Source organism: Pinus tabuliformis, chromosome 5_1, assembly GCF_031772625.1.
Source record: "Pinus tabuliformis cultivar Carrire ecotype Pingquan chromosome 5_1, CPIR1, whole genome shotgun sequence".
NCBI classification, from domain to species: domain Eukaryota; kingdom Viridiplantae; phylum Streptophyta; class Pinopsida; order Pinales; family Pinaceae; genus Pinus; species Pinus tabuliformis.
The window spans coordinates 788,324,572-788,343,479 of NC_142305.1; the positions used below are offsets into that span (position 1 = coordinate 788,324,572).

General features: G+C 44.3%; 1 protein-coding gene across 6 annotated transcripts in view; it reads left to right on the forward strand.

The window, feature by feature from the left end:
- LOC149167294 (protein ZINC INDUCED FACILITATOR-LIKE 1-like) overlaps positions 1-18,908 on the forward strand; it is a 365,578-nt gene that overhangs the window by 31,602 nt on the left and 315,068 nt on the right. The gene's annotated exons all lie outside the window — the stretch shown is intronic.

Below are 18,908 nucleotides of genomic sequence, written 5' to 3' on the forward strand. Positions count from 1 at the left end.
TGGGGTGGATTGGGATAGCTATTACCTTCAAGGCGAAGGTCTTGACACGATTCCTGTCAAGTACGGATAAGATTATGGCCTTCCAGACTGCAAAGTTCGGTGCTCCGTCTAGTCTATCCTGGTCTCTTACTCCATGTAGTGCCATGATGCTGCTCTACTTCCCTCCTGGAAGTTCTTTGTTCGACTCCTCTGAGTCTCTACTTCCCGTTTGTAAGCTCTCTTTTGGACTCCCTCTGAGTCTTCATTTCCCTCCTGGGAATCCTTCTGTCGCTATCGAGATGCCCCCTACTCTGATCGTCTTGTGCAACCGCACCACTGATTTGAGTTCCTCGGCTCTAAACCCTTGGTAGAAACTCCTCTGACCTTGCTCTTCAGGTACTGTTCTGATTACAGTACCTCACCAACTCCACTCTGCAATATTCCCGCAACCTTCTAAACCCCAACAACTTGAAGGTGAGAGCTCCTAGGCTCTGCGCAATCCCGGCACCAGCAACTCGACCTCCTCAGCTAACTGCGTCAGCCCTCCTAGCTATTGCGTGGCTTTGCATGAGGCTCCTTTTGCCTTCCTTAGCCTCTGCGCTGCCTCTTCCTGACTCACCCTTGATGACGTAGGCATTGCGTCACCCTTGCTTGTTCCTGCTCTGCTAGAAACAATTTTTGTTACCTTGGGACAGCTGTTTTCTACTGCTATTGCTCCACTCGGCTGATGTCCTTTAGTCCTCCTGTGATCTGCAACCTCCCTCTGATACCATGTTGAAGTTTCTAAGTTTACTTAGTTAGAAACCCTCCATGCACATTATTTGATTTATTCCTACCTACTTGTTATTTTCCTTAACAAGTTATTTATAATGTAAATACTGAAAATAAACACTAGTGCATGCTCAACATATTACAGATCAACAACTAAAAGAAACAGAAACAAACACACCATATGACACCATTATTTTTGGACTAATGTCCCCGGAAAAACCCAATGTGGGAAAACCGGTGCAACTGTCTGAGGGTTTTTTTATTAAGCAATATTAGAGTACAATCTGGGTGCCGAAACTGGCCTACCCAACAGAGAATTTCCTTGGCAGTAATGCCTCTTAGTTTCTGACAAATCTCCTGGCTACCCCGGATAATCCTTTCGGCAGCTACTCGGCACCAATTTGACCCAGAAACCCCAGCGTTAGCCTCTCTCTGGACTGCGTCAGCCCCTCTCTGCCTAACACTGGCCTTGCGTCACCTCGGATGGGTTTGCGTCAGCCCTGGGAGGCCCTGTGTCAGCCCTCTGGCTCTCTGCGTCAGCAACGCTGGCCTCTCTGAGACTCTGTGCAGCTCCCAACTGCCTCTGCTTGGCCCTGGCTGGCTTTGCGTCACTCTCCTTGGCTACTGTGTTGCTCTCTCGACACTATCTCTGCCACTCTGTACTCAAGTTCCCCTCAACTGCATCTCCCGATCACTAATTCTATCTCTCTTAGCAAACCCCGCTCTAGAGAATAGAATCACTGATCACTCTGGTGTATTCTCCAAGTGACCCTCAAGCCTCCTCTTATACTTTTCCTGTTGACATCTCAACGGCCGAGATTAAGTCCCTAATCAACGGCTAAGATTAGATCTGGCTTGATCCATGTCTTTTGGACCATTCTAACAAAGATTCATATTAATACACATTAATATTTTATTTTCCCTAAGTTTAGATTTCGGGACTCCGTTAAAAATATTAATTATTTTCATATCTCCTGATCTGTTTAGAATTTGCCCAAATCCTTTCTGGGTATTGGAGATCTTATGTGCCCCAACCTCTCCACCAAATTTCGTGGCTAGAGCACATCTGATGCTACCCCAAATCAATAGGAACCTCATTAAAAATATTAATTATTTTAACAAAATACAATCTAGGTGGAATTTCACCAAACAATTTTTGGGTTCTTTATAACTCATGTGCCTTAGCCTCTCCACCAATTTTCATGGCTAGAGCACATCCGATGCTACCCAAAACTAACACTCCCTCTTAGCGAGGAATGTGCTCTAGCACCAATGTCCAACTGCATGCTGCTTTGTCTCTGAAGCATCTCTTTTTTGCATTGTTGCTGCCACCAACACTGTGTTGTTGCTGCTATTGTACTGCTGCTCATGACAGTGCCACTGCCACTACTGCATCTGTACTACAACTCCCTTTGCATCTACTGCTAACACTACCCTTGCTAGCTCTGCATTGCGTCATTTTCCAATTGCTGCTGCTCAGCAACGGAAAATCATCCCAAATTTTTGAACTAACTGTGTTCAGCATAATACCATGTGAATGTTGGAATCTGACTGCTACTAGTCTCTGACCCTCTGAATCTTCTGCGTTGCTGCTGACTTCTGCACTGTGCCATCTGCATTGTTTCCAACCTTGCTCTGCACTGATCAGTCTCTGGTCTAAGGCTCCTACATCTGTCTTTCCAACCAACCCACTACATCGTCTGACACTAAGTCCATCTCGCTATTGCTGAATCTAAGGGCTCCCATAGCAAGGAATTGATCCAAGAGGTGGGTTCCTCAAGGATCCTGCCCACATGTAGTCCTCCCAACTAGAGTTCTATATCGCCCCATTTCCCTCCCGGAGATGCGTGGGCACTCATGGCAAACTCATCTTCGTCAATTTTAGCTGGAGCAGCCTTAGGATCATGTTTCTAATCCTTATCCTTTTGCTTCAAAGGACATTGGGATGCAAAGTGGCCCATCTCGCCACAACTGAAACATTTCACCTTTGAAATGTCCTTGCACTTCTACTTCTGCTGTCCCTTTGATGCTAGAGCTGCATTCTCCTCCTCCTCCTTGGTCTTCGTGCCACTCCCACTGTTGCCATTGAGGTTGACCTTAACCAGATCCCTCCTTAATTCTTCCTGTTGAAGGGTTACCCACATCTCCTCCCATGAAGGTAGTCTTTCCCTATCCAATATACTTTGGACGAAGACTTGCCATTCATTCGAGACTCCATTCAGGGTCATCCTTACCATCATAGTAGACTGAGGAGTAGACCCCATTGTAGCAAGATGGTCTCTGGTGTCCTGAAGACATTGAAGATAGGAGTTAATCCCTTCTCCCTTCTGCATCAATGTCTGCTGCAACTTTTGTTCTAAGTACATCTTCCATTGTTCAGAAGAACCTTCATATAGTGAAGACAAAGCTTCCCACATTTCGCGAGCTGTATCTTTGCCCTGCAAGTGTGAAACCACATGATCTCGAACTCCATCAAGTATCTACCTATTTGCCTTTCCCTGCTCGGCCTTGTACTTCTTCTTCTGATCATTGTGCGGGAACAACCACAACACTCTTGATGTAGGCTTTGAGATCGTACTCCTCTAGAACAGCTAAGATTCTGGTCTTTCATATGACATAGTTGGAAGCTCCTTCCAACCTGTCCTGATCTCTAAGCCCATGTGATGCCATCTCACCCAAACTGTTGAGCTGACTCCTCTAGTCACTGCACAACACTAGTCTGCTGCTCGACAAGTGAAAAATTCGAACTTTTGGCGAGAAAAGTCCTCTGAGGAGAAAATTCCCCTTCTATGTATCTTCGCTCTTTTTCGACGGATTTCTGCCCCGATAGAAACTGTGCCCTTCAAGCACTGCATTGAGGTTCTGTGTCACTCCCTCTGCCTTTGCAAGTTCACGAATCGGAAATCGTACCTCTCTATCGACTCTCTCAGAAAGAGATTTCCTCGGAATCTCTGCTTTCCCAGCAAGGACTATGCAATCCCTTCAAGGGGATTCGAATTGCTGTCAAATGCAACTATTGGCCTCTCTGCGCAACGCTGGATTTGCTCTTCCTGTTTCAAAATCAATGCTCTAATACCATGTGAAAATTCCTACACTCAAGGAACCTCTACTGCAACAATACTCAATTTACTTCTCCTACTTGATTTTAATATACATTATCAATTTATTTTCTAAAAAAAACTGAAGTAAATTACTTCTGCAGCCTACACCAACTTAATTTGATTACATGAAATAAGAAATTGAGCAAAGAACAAGATACATAGGACACCATTATTTTTGGACAAAATAGTCCACGGAAAAACCCAACGCGGGAAAACCGGTGCAACAGCTTTGAGGGTTTTATACTATTAAGCAGTAGTTCTGAATACAATGTTTGGATGCCCTCCCGACAATCCAGTTACAGAGAAAATTATAATGGCGGAAAACTGAGTGAGATTACCTCACTTCACTTGGCAGTGTTCGGCTAATTCAGCAACAGAACTGGTTAACCCCGACTATCTCTATGCTAGCCCTGTGTCAGCCTTACAGGCTCTGCGTCAGCTTTGCGCCGTCTCTTATGCCTCTTGGAGCTTCTACATCAACCTCTCCCGACTGTTCCGGTAGCTCCCCGACAGTTCTAGATTTCTGCGTGAGGGCAACCTCACTTCTGCGCTGGCTCTCCCTGGTTCAGCGTCAAGCCTGCGTGGGCCCAGACTGGCCCAACGTCATTCCCTCTAGGTGCTGCGCTGCCTCAACTAGTGGCTCTCTGCCTCTCTGCCTAGTATTCCCGAACTATCCCTACTCTTCTGTTGCATAGTGATCACTTAGTTCGAATTTCTTAGCTTCCAAGCCCTAGAAATTTCGAACTCTAGATCAATTCGTTCTCTCGGTGTGTGTTTCTAAATGAACCCTAAGACTCCTTATAATTTTCTCGTTGAGACTTCAACGACCGAGATTAAGTCTCTAATCAATGGCTAAGATTAAAAACTTGACTTGATCCGCTTTCTAGGACATTCTCACCCATATTTTGATTAATACCCATTAATACTTTAATTTTTCTAAGTTTAGACTGAGGAACCCCATTAAAAATATTAATTATTTTAATAAAATACAATTCGGATGGAATTTCACCAAACGGTTTCTAGGTTCTTTAGAACTCATGTGCCTTAGCCTCTCCACCAGTTTTCATGGTTAGATCACATCTGATGCTACCAAAAACTAACAATTCTTAACCTAGACAAGGTGGAGAGAGGGTCAAAGAAAATATAATTATTCAAAGATGTTGGTTTGACCCTGAGAAGTGCTAGCCTTGGGGATGGAAGGGAAAGTTTGGTCCTAAAGCTAGGGCTTGGATTTTCCCAATTCCACTGTCGGAATGTCTTCGAATCTGGAGGAGGACTATAAGAAAGGCCAATGCAAGAGACCCTAGGAGATCAAATTTTTTTAGTTGCTAGCTTGGCGAGAAATTGATGCCCTAGGCACCCCAATGTGGCTAGACTTGGGTGAAGGTGAAAGAATAAGAGTTTTGGTGACCAGCCTTGGTAGATCAGTGCCTTAATCCTTGGGAGAATGGATTCTATGTTGATTATGTGTAAGATTTCTTGGTTCCCAATCAAGGAGGCCTCAAAATTACTTCACAAACCCTCTAGGTCAAGTGAAAGCAATCTTGCAGCTTTTATACTTCAAATACACAAGAGGAATGGATTATCAAGGTAAGATTTTACCCCTAGGAGATTTCTCTCACACTGCATGGCCCATACATGGAGAGAATGTTATAATAGAGACAATCCCACAATATTAAGCTATAATTTGCATGCAGCAATTAGCCCTAAAACAACGAAAATCCCATCCAGCATATATGACAAAAGTAATAAGAATAACATCAAAATTTTGTACTTACATGCAGTAGATTATATCCAACCATTCACAAATTAGAATAGAGAAGCTCTAAGAGAAGATAGATCAATAACCATAAATCAAAATTCATCCATGAATGCTCCAATTCATCCTCTAGAAAAAAGTGCGAAATTCTCGAAAGAAGAGAGAGGTCCAATCTAAAGTGATGACGAGAAATGATCTCACCTCACTTGTATTTGTAGACATCTAAGGAGTTCGAATTAGCCTCCTTGGCCTACATAAGCCCCAAAAATAAAATAATGTGCTAATAATACAACCTTTTGGTGACAAGCCCTCCAAACTAGCTCATGAATGAAAAAGTAAGCCTCTCAAGAGGTCAAATAATAGTCTATGGATGTCGTAGGGCTCTCTAAGAGGCCTAATGGGGTCCATGGGTGCCACAATGAAGAATAGGACCCTTAAAAGCAGTGGACAAGGGGTTGGCCCCTTGTAATAACCTATGGTGCTCCAAATGACTGTGGGGGTGCACAAGTGTTCTCATAGGTTTCCAAACAAATAGAAGATGCCTGTAGGTTGCCCTCAAGGGTTAGGATGACAATGTAGGGGATGCCACATCATCGTAGAAGTCTTGGATCATCTGCCAAGTGTATGGTGTAGATATGGGGCTAGCTGGGCATGATGGATCAGGTGCATCCTCCTTGTCCAATAAGTGAACCACGAGCAATCTCTGAATGGCTGTGGGGATCCATGAAGTGAAATCTGCTGTTGCGGAGGCCCATGGCTCTCAACGCCCACCCTATATGTGCCAATGTAGCCATCTGGAGGATTAGGACCCCGTATAGGGAGACCAAACCCCAAATTGAAACCATCTGCAATCATGCATAAGATCCAATTGATCCGCTAGGCTTCCAGTACAACAAGTCATTAGAGAAATCGAGTAAATGAGCTTACCTAATCATGGACCATAGGTGGGACTTCATAATGGCCTGCCCTTCCATAATGGGCTTCGGGATGTGCCAATATCTCCTAAAGTCCTAATGGGGTTAACCAAGTACCCTATTAGGTGGTTTCTTCTTCTAAAGGGGATAATAGAGTACCTTTTGACGAATGTACATATAACTCTTTACATTACATATGACTGTTTGCATTCCACTAATGACACATAGAATTTCACTTACAACATGTTTACAAAAATACAATTTCCACATATACCCATGTGGGACAAAATAGGCTTGAGTCAGCCTGACAAGACAAACAACATCACTCGGGGTCTTGGGGAAAGACCAACTCGGTAACCTCCTCGCGGTGATATTCGGTGACGAATTGATACCAAGCTTGGTACTGCTCTATTGTGTCCCTGTACTGTTTGATGGCATCTTTGTTGAAGCAAACCCTTGCCTCCATGGCTTCTAGGTATATGGTTCTAAAACCTCTGTCCAGCTCATCCTGAAGCATGTGCAACACTATCCTGAGTGTGGCTGGACCACTGATATACCTTTGCATGTTCTCTGCGCTGAGTTGCAAGTCATCGCTGGTGGCTTCGCGCATCAACTGTTTTATGTACTTGTCGACATCCAGCATGACTTGGTTCTTCCTCATGGCCTGGGTGAGGGTTCCGATGGAAGGGATCTTGTGCGTTCGCACTATGAAATCCAAACTCCTGAACAACCGTGCATAGGAAGCCTCAATGCTAGTGATGAGTGGAGGGAGCTGCTCATAATTCCGGATCTGCATCCGAATCCATGCTTTGTCAAGTTCAGCCTGTGGCTTCATCTTCTTGGGCAAGTAAAGTGGGGTTCCCTTCTACCTCATTGTCCATTCTTGCATGTGCGCAATAGCATTGTGAATGTCTTTGAGTGTTTTGGCTATCTGCGCGCATTGCTGCTGAAAGCCATGTAAATGGACAACCGCGTTGTGCACGATGACAAGCCTTCTATACACTGTCTGCATGGTGGCCTCCAAAGTTGATATCTCTGCCACTATTGCTTTTTTCATCTTTGCATGGCGGATCCTGCGGACTGCTCTGCTCTTTGCCTAGCCTCTTGCAAGTCCTTTGCCATTCGATCATTCTCTGCTATCAAGAACTTGATTGTTGAACACGTGGCTTCTGTGTAAGCCTTAGAAGTCTCGGCCATGGCAACTGGATGTCTTCTAACATCTGGTACAATCACCCTTTCTTTTGTGTGTGTAGGTGATGTATGATCATCCGGGAGCTGCTTTCAATCCTCTGTTGTGTCTCGTCAAATGCCAGATTGTACACATGTCTTTGGATCACCTTCAAGGAGAACAACTTCTCCTTGCTTGCTCGGCATTGGTTGTGCTTCTGGAGGTGGCAGAGACTGTGGTACGACCTTGAATGCCCTCGGCATGAGATCGATGTGTTGGTCCTCTAGATCTTGTTCCGTCTCCATGTCTGTTACCTCAACCAACTGCTCAACCTGCTAGGCAAGTTCCCAAACCTGCACCTGCTCACCCTATTCATCATCTGCTGGCTACTTTGTTGTCTCAACCTGTATTTGCGTAGTTTGCTCTGTTAGTGCACCTTGTCCTTCTTCCTGTTCCTGTTTCTGCCTTTCTTCACTCTCTCTCCTCCTGATCTCTTGTTCTGCTTTCAACTTCTTCTCTGTCTCCTACAATCTCCTTTTTGTATCATCCAATCTTTGCTTCTCCCTCTTTCTCTACTCTTCTCTTGTCGAGTTGTCGCCTCTTTGCATCTATCTCCAAAGATACTCTCTCAATAAGTGCATCTTCTTTGAACTTGTATCTTTTTTTAGCCTCTGTGCTCTCGACAATCTTCCTCTTACCTTTGTCTTGTGTACAACAGGGTGCCAAACTTGCTTACCCACAGATAGACAAATTTTCCAGCACTTCTTCTGAACCCAGCGTAGGCCCTATTAACCTATGCTTCAGTGTGAAACACTCTGCGTTAGCCTACTGAGGCTCTGCGCAGCTTCTCTGGCCTTCTGCATTACTCCTGCATCCTCTGCGTGGATGACGCAGGCCTTGCTGGCTCTGCGCAGTCTCTGCTGCCTTTGCGTGGCTTCCTCTGGCCTTGTGTCTAATCTCTTCTGCCTTTGCGCTGATCCCCCGTCTCTCTATTTCGTACTTGCTGCCTCCTGACTGCTTTCCAGACCACTAGTTCAATTTCTCAACTAACCCCCCTCCAGAAATTGAACTAACTCGTCTCCCTCAGTGTGTTCTCCAAGTGACCCTCAAGCCTCCTCTTATACTTTTCTTGTTGACAAATCAATGGCCGAGATTAAGTCCCTAATCAACGGCTAAGATTAGATCTGGCTTGACCCATGTCTTTTGGACCATTCTAACACAGTTTTATATTAATACACATTAATATTTTATTTTCCCTAAGTTTAGACTTAGGGACTCCATTAAAAATATTAATTATTTTAATATCTCCTGAACTATTTAGAATCTTCCCAAACCCTTTTTGGGTATTGGAGATCTCATGTGTCCCAACCTCTCCACCAAATTTCGTGGCTAGAGCACATTCGATGCTACCCGAAATCAACACTCCCTCTTAGCGAGGACTATGCTCTAGTAATACTCCTCACTGAGTATCAGCGTGATCATCCAGTATCGGTCCCTGTGCTGATGTTAAGCCTCCCTGCCCAACATCCTCTGCACTGCTGCATCTTGTACTGCTGCCCATGACTCTACTACTGTCACTGTTGCATCTGTACGACAACTCCCTTTGCATTTGTGCTGTTGCTGGTCCTTTCTCCCAACACTGCATCCGCACTGCAACTCCCTCTGCATCCGTGCTGCTGCTGGTCCTTTCTCCCAACACTGCATCTGCACTGCAACTCCCTCTGCATCTGCGCTGCTGTTGTTCCTCTCCCAACACTGGACCTGCATCCGCACTGCAACTCCCTCTGCATCCGTGCTACTGTTGGTCCTTTCTCCCAACACTGCATCTGCACTGCAACTCCCTCTTCATTCGTGGTGCGAACACACTACTTCTGAAAGGGGTTCTTTACCATCCCCATCTTTTCCCTGAAGTAGTCAAATTTTGACTTTCCAAGGGCCTTGGTGAGAATATCTGCCACTTGTTCTGCTGTAGGAGTGTAGCTCAATTGTACAACTCCTCGTTGGACACAGTCTCTGACAAAGTGACATCGGATATCAATATGCTTCGACCTATCATGAAATACTGGATTCTCAGAGAGTTTGATGCAACTCTGATTATCACACATGATCCTAGTCGCCTCCATATTTCTTCTTAATAGGTTCACCAACAGTTTTCTAAGCCATATGGCCTCACACGAAACTGTGCTTGCTGCCATATATTCTGCCTCAGATGAGCTCAGAGCCACGGACATCTGTTTCCTACTGCACTAGGAGGTCATTCCTGATCCAATGTTGAAACAATACCCAACGGTACTTTTCTGATCCAATGAACTTCCTGCCCAGTCTGCATTAGTAAATCCACTCAACCTGATATCCTTCCCCTTGGTGTATAAGAGCCCATAATCAACTGTTCCCTGTAAATACCTGAGAACGTGTTTGGTTGTTGCCCAGTGTGCCCTCTTTGGTTCCACCATGAACTGACTGAGGGTGTTGACAACATAGAAAATATCTGGCCTGGTATTGAGTAGATACATCAAGGACCCTATGAGCTGTCGGTATAGGGTGGGATCGACATCCTTGTCTTCTGATGCTTCAATCTTCTTCCAGTTGGTGATCATAGGTGTAGCCATAGGTCTATAGTCTCCCATCCCAAACCTTTTCAGGATCTCTGTAGCATACCTCCCTTGCCCAAGGAAGATTTCTCCTTTCTGCTACCAAATTTCCAACCCTAGGAAGTAGTGCATTCGTCCCAGATCTTTCATATCGAATTCTGTGGCTAGATTTTTCTCGCAATCCTCAATGAGTCTGGATGATCCTATTAGAAAGAGATCATCCACATATAATACTAAGATAAGTGGCTCGTTCTCTATGACCAGATAGTAGAGATTCGGATTCGCGTCACTCTTGACAAACCCCATCTGCTGCAAGTAGCCATCTATTCGACCATACCACGCTCTCGATGCTTGCTTCAGCCCATACAAGGCTTTCTTCAGTTTGCATACATGAGACTTCTTCTCATGAGTTTCAAAGCCCTTTGGTTGTTCAATGTATACCTCTTTTTCTATTACCCCTTTCAGAAATGTCGTCTTGACATCCATTTGATGGATCTCCCATCCCATCTGGGTTGCAAGAGATATCACGGTCCTAATAGATGTATACCTGGCTACTGGGGCGAAGGTTTCCTCATAGTCAATCCCTTCCTTTTGAGCATACCCCTTAGCCACAAACTTGGCCTTGTATTTCTCAACACTGTTGTCCGCAGCATATTTGATCTTGTAGATCCATCTTGAACCTACCACAGATCTGTCTTGAGGCCTTGACACCACCATTATGGAGTTATACTCCTCCACCATCGCATCTAGCCAAACCTGATGTTGAGCGGCCTCCTTGACACTGGCAGGCTCCCCATCCTGAGCTACTAATGCCTGATACCTGTTTGGCTATTTTCGCTCCCTCTTACTGTTCCTTGGCTCACCGATGACGTTTTCTGCATCATGCAGAATCTGAAGAAGTTCTCTGCTAGTTCTTCCTCTGCTAGCAGGTGCTTCTGTTCGCTCCTCCTCCTCATCCTGAGAATCTTCCTGACCTGAGGAAGGATTCTTCACTTCCGTTGGTTGAAGAGGTATGACCAACAGATCCTCTTTTGACTGCTTCTCGAAAGGTATTTCGCGAGATCTTCGGAAAGCTCTGTCTTCCATGAACTTTACATCTCGTCGTACTACTACCTCCCTGCTCCCTGAAAGATAGATTCTGTATGCCTTAGTGTTCTCGCTATATCCCACTAGATACCCCTTTTTCTACAATTTGATCCAGCTTCTTCCTCTTTTCTTCGGGTATGTGGCAATATGCTAAAATCCCAAATATCCTGAAATGACTGACTTCAGGCGTCTTCCCAGTGAAGACTTTCTCTGGAGTAATCTTGCCCAATGCCCGATGAGGAGTCCTGTTTTGAACGTAGACAGTTGTGTTGCATGCTTTCGCCCACAGGAATTTTGGCATATCCTGATCATACAACATGGCCCTAGCTGCTTCTACAATAGTCCTGTTTTTCCTTTCTGCCACCCCATTCTGCTCCGGATTGTAGGGAGCTGTCCACTCTCTTCTGATGCCCTCCTTAGCGCAATAATCAGTGAAGTCCTTATCGACATACTCTCCACCATTATCTCAGCGCAAGAGTTTTATTTTCTTACCAGTTAGATTCTCCACTAGAGCCTTGAACTCCTTGAATCGACAGAAAACCTCATCCTTGGTTTTCAAAAAATAAATCCAAGTTTTCCGAGTGGTCATCAATGAAGGTGAGGAAATACTCGACACTGCTGAGAGCTTTGACGGACATATGTCTGTAGATATCTGAGTGTATCAATCCTATTACACTCTTGGCCCTGTGTTTGCTCCTAGGAAATGCCGCCTTGGCATACTTTCCTAGAGCGCATCCCCTGCATACATCATCTCGTTACATACTCAGATCCGGAACTCCTGTTACAGTGTTCATGAGAATTCTCAGAGCTCCATGGTGCAAGTGACCCATCCTTTTGTGCCATAGTTCGTTCAAGTCCTTATCCCCATGACTGCCTATTAGTGCCATTGGAGATTCTAGTTGTAATCTATACAACCGATTACTTTTGATCCCGATTGGCACTTTCTTCTTCCAGCTCGGGTGTTTGACGTATACCTTTTCCTTGATGAAGTAGATGCCATAGCCCTTGCCTTGAAGTTGTGACACGAAAAGTAAGTTCATCCCCAATCCTGGTACATGCAACACATTTGTGGCACGGAACCGCTCTCTCGATTCTGTCTGAAAACTATGGTACCTTTCCTACTGGAGTACACTTTGCCTTGTTCCCCATGGTGATCTGAAAGCTCATCTTCTCTTCTCGATACTCCGAGAAACACTCCGTGATTCCTGTCATATGCCACGAGGCTCCACTGTCTATATACCATACTTCTGATGATGCAGCACTAGTCATGCACGCCACTTCTTCTTCCAACCTGGAAGCCAACATAGAGAAATCGAAATCTCTTTCTCTTGTGCAATCTACAGAAAATCTACGTGAGTCCCCTGAGGTAGATGCCTCTGCATCGTGGTCTCGACCCATAACTGATTTTCCCTTTCTGTATCTGATTATTTTCTCTGATACCATGTGAAAATTCTATTACTGCAGCAACTGATTTACTTTTCCTACTTATTTCACCATAAGTTATTCACGAAATTACTTCAACAAACATTAAAATAAATACTGCTGTAGATATCACACCGTAATACAGAAACAAATATATGCACAAGAATCAACACACTGACACAGTTATTTTGGACTAATGTCCCCGAAAAAACCCAACGTGGGAAAACCGGTGCAACAAGGGAGGATTTTATTATTCAGCAATCTTCTAGTACAACATGGTGCCAAACTGGCTTACCCACAGATAGACAAATTTTCCAGCACTTCTTCTGAACCCAGCGTAGGCCCTACTAACCTCTGGTTCAGCGTGAAACCCTCTGCGTCAGCCTACTGAGGCTCTGCGCAGCCTCTCTGGCCTTCTACCGCTACGTCACTCCTGCATCCTTTGTGTGGATGACGCAGGGCTTGCTGGCTTTGTGCGGTCTTTGTTGCCTCTGCGTGGCTTCCTTTGGCCCTGCGTTTGATCTCTTCTGCCTCTGCGCTGATCTCCCGTTTATCTGTTTCGTACTTGCTGCCTCCTGAATCCTTTCCAGACCACTAGTTCAATTTCTCAGCTAATCCCGCTCTAGAAATCGAACTGATTGGTCTCCCTCAGTGTGTTCTGCAAGTGACCCTCAAGCCTCCTCTTATACTTTTCTCGTTGACAAATCAACGACCGGGATTAAGTCCCTAATCAACGACTAAGATTAGATCTGGCTTGATCCATGTCTTTTGGACCATTCTAACGCAGTTTTATATTAATACACATTAATATTTTATTTTCCCTAAGTTTAGACTTAGGGACTTCATTAAAAATATTAATTATTTTAATATCTCTTGAACTGTTTAGAATCTGCCCAAACCCTTTCTAGGTATTGGAGATCTCATGTTCCCCAACCTCTCCACCAAATTTTGTGGCTAGAGCACATCTGATGCTACCCAAAATCAACAATGTACCTGGAGACAGAGCGAACACTCACAACAAGCAACAGTTTAAAGCACAATGCACTTCACGAATCAATCATGCAACAAACCGGGTGACTGCTGAGCAAGATTGTGTAGTAGTGACTCTAGGAGGCTGGGGATTGTCAGCTGGAACTGCGCATTGTGCAGTCCCAGCTGCCAGTGAGCTTGCTGCTGTCTGGAATTGCGCAGAGCGCAATCCAGCTGGGCTGACTGTGGATTGGAACTACGCAATGCGCAGTTTACTCTGGCTTGACCGCTGGTTGGGACTGCGCATTGCGCAATCCCAGTGGGCAAGATTGGGCACTGACTCCCAGAACAATGCAAAACACAGATAGAGGCCAGTGACAAGCAGTCTTTGCGCAATTCCTGGGGCCAATGCAGAGCCTCGAGTTCAGGAATGCGCAGAGCATGCTGGTGAAAGCAAGATTTGAGCCAAGGCAACCTAGATCTGCCCAAGGGCGACTTGAAAACGAGTAGATTCGAATCTAAAAGCAAAGGATGGTGCAGACATGAGTGAATGATCATGCATGCAATCAAAACCAATGTAGGAATCAATGAAACGGATGAACAATGAAGTTGGTGGAGAGGGTCACCGCAATGACGACCGTTAGTGCAAAAACAGTGTTATGCATGCGACACTTAAGAAAGACAATGCAAAACTTGAAACAACACTTCTACAAGTTAAAACAAACTAAAATGCCAGCGTTTGTTCAATAAAACATGCAAAACAACACTCACACAAGCCAAGGAAATAAAAACGACAAAAAAAGCAGCAAAAGGCTTGAAAAGAAAAACTTACCCGGAAAAGTTGCGCCGACTGTGCCGAAGGTTCCTAGATGCCTTGGGAATGCCAGAGCTCCAAGATCGAATGTGTAGAATGAGCTTTGGGGTGTCGTTTAAATAGATTTAGAAAATTTATGGTTTATGACGCGCATGCCACAAATATAGGAAAAAGTGACACTTGGCTGGAAGTTTCTAAAATCGACTTTGAATGTAACTCCCATTGCTAAAAATAAATCCCTATTTTTTAGGGATGCTTTTTTTTGTTTTTTTGCTTTTTCGGGGAAGGGTTGTCATGCATGCATGGGAAGATTGCGCAGTTCTTGAGGGAACCGGGCAGTTTGCCGACACATGCATCGGACAACAAACTTAGGAATGCTTCTGCGCAATTCCTGGGTTGAGTGGCTCTGGCTGCCTCTCATGCTCTGCGCAATTTCCCAGCTGAAGACACGCTGCCAGCTTGGTCTGCGCAATTTTTGAGCCAAAGCCCAGTGTCTGGATGTTCTGCACAATTTCTTTGAGCAAGGCTGTTTGCCGAACTGCTTTGCGCATTTCTGGAGAGTAGGGTTGATTGCCAGGCTGCTCTGCGCAATTCTTGAGGGCAAGGTTGGTTTCCCTCTAGGATTGCGCAGTTTGCTAAGACAGCGCAAGAACCGAATGTGAACCAAGTCACGGGGTCAGCTTTTGGTTGGTTATCAAAACAAGTAAGCGATCACAAGTTGCAAAGCGAAAGATAACTTTAAATAAAAACACAAGTACCTGAGCAGTGCAAGACATTATGCTAAGATTTTGAGGAGGGAGTCTCCAAAACAAAGCGAAGGCAAAATTTTGGAGGGTGGTTGTAGCCGCTACAACATAATGATAGGATCAATGATGAGGTATGAAGTGATTCCCAAGGCCCATTCAAGAAGAGACTCAATTAAGGATCAATGCTTCAAAAGAAGCTAAAAGGATCTCCAAGAAAGGCCTTTTAGAGATATTCAATGATGATGAGTTTGCTTAAGGTCAAGACTTCCAATGTGATATAGGACTAGAGAGACCTCGAAAGGGCTTATGCAAGACTTAGGGTTTATGAGTAATCGTGGTAGGAGCTCCTCCAATGTGCTCACTAGGTCAAGATATGATAGGGAAAAGGGTCTTGAATGACTTATTCCTTCGAATACTATGTTCATGCGACCCTGGGGAAGACCACTTTATCCAATAAGTTCAAGGTAAGATTCCAAAGATACAACTAGGGCACAATTTTTCTCAGAAATTAACCGTGAGAATTCACCCAAACTTTGAGATTCCCTAGAGGAGACACCAACGTAGATCTTTGTCCAAACGGATTTGAAAATTACCCCCTCTAAGGAATTTCAGATGGTACCCTATATAGGCCACCTAGGAAAAGGGGCCTAAATTTTGGAAGAAATTAAAGAGAAGGGAAAAGGAGGTTGACCAACTATTTTGCTCGGATAAGTGCCTAATTCTTTCTCTATGGAGTCTATGATGATTAAAGATTTGCAAAAAATCATCTTCAAGGAGGTCAAAGAATGATGCCCTAGCAACCACTCTTTAACAATTACCTACTCAATATCTATGGATTTTCATGGAAAAAGAACAAAATCCCTTCCACTAGCAAGATTCATTTATTGTCATTCAATGGGTAACATGTGCAATTTACAACCAAACCATTTTTCACAATGACATTCAACAAATTAGGGCACAAGAGATTTAGCTAGTTGCAATAATTCCACACACAAGACATCACTCCAAGAAAAATCTTCAACATAATAGCACTTACAAGATGACAAGAGATATATCCAACCATAGAAGAACAAGTAGCTCCAAGAAAGATTGAAATTTCAGCCTCCAAAGATATCGAAATGCATCAATAGAAGTCTTTAATGACATCCAAGAAAAAGTGTGAAATTCTTATTACAAGTGAAGTCAAAGTGATGATGATGAAGATCTCTCACAATGAGAGTCATCTCTATTTACACAATCCTCTTCCTATATTGAATTAGCCTAATATCCCCTACAATTATAAAATAATGTGCAAATAACAAATCCTTAGTGACAAGCCCACCAAGTAGCTCATAAAGTGATGAAGAAAGCATGCATAAGTGAGCCGAAATGATGAAATCATGGTGTAGAGGAGCCGCTAGAAGGCTGAGTTGAGTCCTCAAGGTGCCATAGTGAAGGATAGGGCTCCATGAATGATGGACAAGGGGTTGGCCTCTTAATCTCGATGCAAATGATCATATAGTGCTCCAAAGTGGCTTCGGGGCACAATTAATGGTATCATGGGTTTCTTGATGAAAAATAAGCTTGTAGACTGCTCCAAATGAGGGCACGAAAGATTGTGCTTGCCCTCCCATGTCTCAAGGATGAGACAAACTTCCTCTTGGCCTCGGATTAGCTGTGAAACCCTTTATATATTTCTAAGCCGGTTGGGGACATTGCTGGTCCAAGTGCATCATTTCGCATAAATGTGGGGCAATGAACAAGCTGTTGAAGGTGCTAAGGGCGCCCATAAGATGAGACAATGCTATATCACATGATGGAGTCCCATGGCTCTCAAAGAATCCCCTAGAAGTTTCAATATGATCATGTGGTGGGCTTGAGCCCCAGTTAAGTTGCCTAGCCCGTGATGAAACCACCTGCCAGTTATGCATAAGATCTAATGCGTCTCCTCACCTTTAGGTACAATAATTCATTAATGCATCTAAGTGAATCAAGCTTGTTACTCAAGGGCAAAAACGAGACTTCATAATGGGTTTCCCTTGCAAATTCGAGGCTTTGAGCATGTAATGGTGTTACCTCCCTAGGTAGGAGTGGCTAATAAACAACCCTATTAGGTTTTTGTAGCCCCTAAAGAGAAATACATGTCCAAGGTACACCCTTCAAGTGGCAAGTGCATTTGGATAATGATGAGGTGGATTGGAACACAAGGGTCTCAAGGCCAAATGCCATGGGCTCAAGGGTAGTAATGATGAGGGATGCCCACATGTTTGGGTGTATGAATGTAGGAGGGAGCAATCGTGGTACATGAGTTACCCCGACCTTTGTCTTTCCACCCTTCTTCATTTGCCTTTTTCTTTTTATTGATTTTTCTTTTTTCTATACTGCTCGGGGCTCCAGGGAATGAGAGCATGATGTATATGATATAGGCAGTGATTACCCATTAAGGTAGGGCAATTCATAGCCCACTAGGGGTTGGTACATATATGGGTTCCTTAATAATACAGGGGGCACTAGGAACCAGGGTGATGGCCATAATGATAAAGGGGTAGTGCTCATATTTGGATTTTGCCCACGTGCTACATTTTATTGTCCCAACCATATTTTGCATTTTGTGGTATTATTTCCTTTTTTATCTGGCCATGATATGCTTTTATCCTTTTTTTTTAAGTTGCATCAACCTCTGGGGCAACATTCCAGGCCCAACCCAGATACGTGGACAAGGGGAGGGGGAGTACCAGAGCTTTGTGGACCTAAAGAGGGAAGATGATGAAATAAGACATGTAATGTGCGAAGGGGAGTGAAAAATGTGGAACAAGAAAAGAAGACTGCGCCACCAAAATCAGGGTTTCCCAAGTAGTGCCCATCTTGAAGCTACAAGCTTGTAGGGGAGATCCCATGGACTAGGGCTGAGGATTAACCTCCCATTTTATGTGAGGGGACAAGACTACAGTCGAAAACCTTCCTTCTTCCAAGTCAGCCAATAATCCATACCCAATTGTGCTTAAGGAAAAACAAGAATAAGCACCAGATTGCACATTGAAAGACATACCTTTAGGATTGAATGATCCACCTTCAAACATACGGTCTCGACAGATGGGCGAGGGGACATATGACTAGCTCAGGGTGTAGAGATCAATTGGAACAATATCGGCTACACTAGTGGCTGTCTGGGGTTGTTGGCTATCGACTGAAGACAAATCTAGGAGAAAAATTCTCCTATGGGGTCACGCGTAGGTGGTGGGTAATAGGCCCATCAAGAGAAATTCAAATACCTTCAATAAATTCGGCCTCTGTAGAGATTTTCGGTCTCCACAAAATTATCCCACTACAACAGATAAAATTCGGCCTACCAAATGGATTCGCCCTCCACAATTATTTTGGCTTACTCAAAATGTATTCATCCTACCCTAATAAAAATTCTCGGAATTGCTGCAATGGGTAAATCATCTCTATCTCCAAGCTCCACGATCTCCTGCATAATCATTTGCCTTCTTCGCGTTAAATCCCTATGTAGAACCTAGGCGATCCTTCCCTTGGATCAACTAGTGTGGATAGTTTCCCCACCAAAACCAATCTTCACCAACTAGGGTGGATTAGTCTCATCACTTA